The sequence below is a fragment of the Chionomys nivalis genome, chromosome X, assembly GCF_950005125.1.
Source record: "Chionomys nivalis chromosome X, mChiNiv1.1, whole genome shotgun sequence".
NCBI classification, from domain to species: Eukaryota; Metazoa; Chordata; class Mammalia; order Rodentia; family Cricetidae; genus Chionomys; species Chionomys nivalis.
Genome location: NC_080112.1, coordinates 11,201,503 through 11,206,617, shown reverse-complemented (window position 1 = coordinate 11,206,617; position 5,115 = coordinate 11,201,503). Strand labels below are relative to the sequence as shown.

The window sequence follows — 5,115 nt, the reverse complement described above, 5'->3', positions numbered from 1 at the left end:
TTTTACCTGGTAAGCCACTGCCTTGTGGTGATATACAGATTAAGGAAAATGGGTTAAATCAAGATGTGAGAGTTAGCAAATAAGAGGCTATAGATAATGGGCCAAGCAGTAATTTAATTAGTACAATTTCTGTGTGGTTATTCCCTGGCTAAGCTAACCTGGTAACTGGGAAGAACATGCAGGTCCTCTCCCTACAACAATTGGTGCTCCAACATGGTCAACTAACTCTACATAATGCCTGAGAGGGCTTAAAAAGAAATTCTAGACACACACACAACTCCATATATATATATATATATATATATATATATATATATATATATATAGAGAGAGAGAGAGAGAGAGAGAGAGAGAGTTTAACACAGCTTTTTGCTGTTTGCTGGCAGTGTGCCACAGAAAAATTTTTCTGAGTCAACAGCCACAGCAGAAAAAAAGTGGCAGTTTTAAAATGCCAGCTTTTTGAGTTATGCTGCTAGTGAAAACTTTGGCTCTTGTGGGATTTGGGAATAAAGTGTGATGGCTTGCTTGACAGCATTGTAGACTTACTGTGTGCCTGCAAGTGGGGCAGAGTGCTTGGCTCCGAGGCACAAGCAGCTCTGACATGCTGGACTGTGCAGAGTGAGAAGGAACTATCATGTTTATCATCATAATAGCACAATTTAATGCTGCGGGAGCTCCTTCAGCCTTTAAGATACCAGCCCACTTGGGCATGGTCTCTTTTGCTTTAAAAAGCATCAGTAGTCCTCACTCTCCTGCCTGGTTCCCACAGTCATCCGGGCTCAATATGCTGCTGCTTCTGCTGCTGCTGCTGCTGCTGCTGCTGCTGCTTCTGCTGCTGCTGCTGCTGCTGCTCTACTGGCTGCCACGGTACCAGATAGCCATACCAGTTTGTTTCCTTCGCTTTATGTTTGGCTGTGATGTGCTGCTAAGTTTCAGCCAGTCTTATTGGAATCACTTTGGCTGATACGTGTGCTCCCTATCATTATTCCACTATTCTGAGTACTTAGTGACAGCTGTCAATAACCCCCAAAGTCTCTCTTTGGATTCCTTTCTCCTGAATTACAGTCTTGAGTATTCAGTGGCTTCTCTTTCTTCCTGGATAAAGTTCACGGTTGAAAATATCTTTTGGCCAGAACCAAAGCATATCACCTCACTCACCACTACTGGGTTGCTGATGGTGGTGTTTGAAGAATGCCTCCAGAAAGTGGCCATGTTTATAACAGTCTCTAATTTCAACCACGTGGTGCAGAGTGAGAAGTCAGACACCCACTCTCTAATGACCATCAGGGTATATGCCTGGGTCCAGCATCCCTCCTATGTGGAGTGGTTTTACTAGAGTATCAGAACCCAGGTAATTCTGTCATCCCATCTGCAGTGTTGGCTATGCCCTGACAGAGTGGTGCTTCCTTTGTGATGGCATGGAAGAGGCAAAGATCTCGCTGATTCAATTCTTTGAGGAGGAATACTTGGAAGAAGTAGGTGCTCATGGGTCTGCCTTTCATAAAGGGAGTCAAGGAGGAGTTATGACAGGTAGAGGCCTGTGGGGCCAGGGAATATCTGGCCCTGTGCAGCCTAGGACAGAACTTCTTCCAGTTGGCCATGGCAGAATGAGTTTATTAACTATTTTATATGTCACTAATTACTCCTCAGAATGTCACCCAAGACCGAGCAGTTAGAAGACCTTAGGACCACAGGGCTCATTGCAGCATTCTCTTGTGCAGAATGAAGGTAGAACACAGATAAACAGTGAACAAGGAGAGTGTTGCAATGGTCCCATCAGTGCCCTTTCTACAGTGGTGGGGTGAGTACCCAAGCCACAGTTTCACTAAGGTTAGAGTGTATTCACACTGTGACCAGGATACTCGGGAGAGGACACTGCCCTCTCCAGCACTTATGCCAGAATGTGTAGCCCAGCCTGACCTCAAACTCGTGATCCTCCTGCCTGTGCATCCTTCAGCAAATACTACCAGCATGTGTCACCAGAGTGGTGTGGTAGAATGATCTGTATTTTGTCAATTATATTTTAAATAAACACTTATTGGCCAATAGACAGTCAGGAAGTATAGGTGGGACAACAAGACAGGAAGTAGATGTGGGTCAATGAGAACAGAATTCTAGGAAGGAGGAAGCCCATTCCTCTGCAGTTGTGACCCCAGCAAAGAAGCAAGATGTGACTGCCTTACTGAAAAAGGTACCGAGCCACGTAACTAACATATACTATAATAATGGGATAATATAAGAGTTAATAAGAAGCCTGAGCTAATGGGTCAATAAGTTTATAACTAATATAGACCTCTGAGAGATTTCTTTGGAACTTAATGATTGCAGGAACTGGGCAGGACAGAAAACCCCAACAACAGTTTTAGACTGAGCAGGCAAACAGCAAGTACCATATTACCCTGACTAATGATGCAACTTAACTTTTAAAGAAGCATTATAAAAAGTTCTCCTGGACAGTAAAGAATTACAGATTCACAATAGGACAGATTCAGACATAAAACAACTTTAAATTGGTCACAGTATTGGATAAATGTATGTAGGCTTGGGAGAGAGAAGAAAAAGAATATAGAGAGTTGGAAAAGAAGTAAATCATTTTTAAAAAGTCTTTAAAGAGACAGAGTACAGGCAGTCATAGATTAAAAGAAGTAAAGAAAAATAAGTCATGAAAAGATAGAAAATTCAAAGAGAGTCTGAATTATGTATATTATTGTGTTTCCTTTGAATTTTTTGACTGTGAAGGAGCTAAGTACAAAGAGACATTTCATTGTATGGGCGGCTAAACTAAACAAGCATGTATATTGGATAGGTATCTTGACTTCAGAATTTGGGTCTAAAAATATGTGACTTTGGAAAAGAGATTCTTCTTTTGTTTTCACAGAATAAGAGAACCTGGGGATTGCTTCGAGGCAAATATGGTTTGATAGACCACGCCCACATGAAGATCACAGTGAACACCCTCAAAATATTACTTCATCCAACAGCAGACTGAGATGAACCTAGCACACAGGATATACCATGAATGACCTGATTAACAGCATGCACAAACAGCAGAATTCAGTATGGATAAAACTAAGCCCACATTCCCAAATATTATTTATAAATGTTCTTTTACATTTAAAGAGGGATATGATATAGATGTGAGTAATTTGCATTTGGTATGAATCTTGGTTTATTGATACAAATTTAAGGTCAATTTTCTTATATGTATATGGATTTCTGACCTTAATTAAGATATTGTGTTTGTGTAGCTCATTTAAAATTTAATGTATAATTAAGAAATTCAGGTTAATAGATAGTCATCTCTAATTATCAAGCTTGTAATCATGTTAGTTAGATTTTCTAGATATATAGAGATATATTTCAGATAGATAGGTCTTCTTCAAATCTTTCAGAGACATTCAGAATATGACATTAAAAATGTTTTAATAACTTAGGACTTTTTATGACAATGAGACACTTCTGTTCCTGGCAGCACCAATTATTTTGAGAGAAAGATAGGCATAAACATGGCTCCTTAGTCATTTGGGCAAGAAATTGCTCTTGCCTGGAATGCTTCACTGGACATGCAGAACCCACAGAGAGATGACTGCTAAAGTTGCCTAATGGTGAGATGGTCCTTCAGGGTTATTGCTTCATGAAAGAGTCTGTGAGACATTCTGCAGGACACAGAAGAAAATGACTGAAAACTGCCAATATAGGTTGAAATGTCTTTTAAATTTCCTGCTTCATGGAAAAGTCTGCTAGATATTATAGGCCTAAAAACCAAAGATGGATGCACCAACAGTACAGAAAAACTTTGGGTGACTATCCAGGCAGCAAGATATCTCTGTCATTTCTAGAGTTTTAGAAGTTGCTTACAATGCACTTCCTGTTTACTTAGGTAATATCATATCCTTCTAGAGTCTTTGAAATTGTTCAAGAATTTATAGTTATAGTTTTCCTTAGTTATGATATAAGATAAAGTAGATATAAATATTGTAACTGTAATTCTTGTTTGATAACTGCTTTATTATATGTAATTTTACTATGTTAAAGCTTTGCTTTTTGTTTAAACAGAAACGGGGAAATGGTGTAGGAGGTCCTTCAGTCTATATGTTGCTTTCATTGGTTAATAAATAAAGAAACTTCCTTGTCCTAGTTTATAGGGCAGAACTAAGGTAGGTAGAGAAGACAGAACTGAATTCTGGGGGAAAAAAAGCAGAGTCAGAGAAACACCATGGGTACTCCACCTGAGATGAACTGTGGTTAGAATCTTTCCCAGTAAGTCACTGTAATGTAGTGACATACAGATTAAGGGAAATGGGTTAAATCAAGATGTGAGAGATAACCAATAAAAGGCTAGAGTTAATGGGCCAAGCAGGGATTCAATTAATACAATTTCTGTGTGGTTATTTCAGAGCTAAGCAATTTAAATGGCTGGGAAGAAAAAGTGGACCCTCTCCCTACAACATAAACGAACAACAAAATCTAAGTCTAGAGAACCAGTAAGAGTAAAGTGTCCATGACAACAGAATTGAAGAGACAGACATGAACATGCCAGTGGATGTCACTTCTTGGATTGTCTTGTCATAAGAAGAGCTCATAGATAACATATATAGCATTTCTAGTCACAATATGAGGTCTTTAAAACTTAGATTAAAGAATTTAAGAAATTGGAGTATACTAATTTAATTCTTTTCATTATACAGAAGGACTTAACTGAAAATCAGTTAAAGAAAGTAAAAGAAAGTTTACAATATCTTGGGAAATTGAGGCTATAAATCCACTCAAACTAAATTTTAAAATTTCTTTTGAAGTAACACATTAGTAGTCATCCAAGAGTTCTCTTTTTTAATATAAAATATTAAGAATGGTCCTAGATTAGAGTTTTTCACTTTCAAAATTTTAAACATTAAATGAAAACTAGCCCCCATATATCATATCTCACATATGGCTTTATCATGTGTTTATGAAAACCATTTGTAAATATTGCAGCAGGTTGGTGTTCACACATTAAAAACATAAAAAACTTGCTAATACAAAATATTTAACTAGTTTACAACTAGCACAAAATTGCAACTTGGAGATTTTCATACTTGTTCTTTGGATCTTAAATAAGTAAGGTTTATCCCAAAA

At 38.0% G+C, this 5,115-nt stretch overlaps 1 pseudogene; it reads left to right on the top strand.

Annotated features, from left to right (window-relative positions):
* The first annotated feature begins 832 nt into the window (after nt 1–832).
* Nucleotides 833–1,527, top strand: LOC130867482 (protein-S-isoprenylcysteine O-methyltransferase-like; annotated as a pseudogene).
* Nucleotides 1,528–5,115: the final 3,588 nt, after the last annotated feature.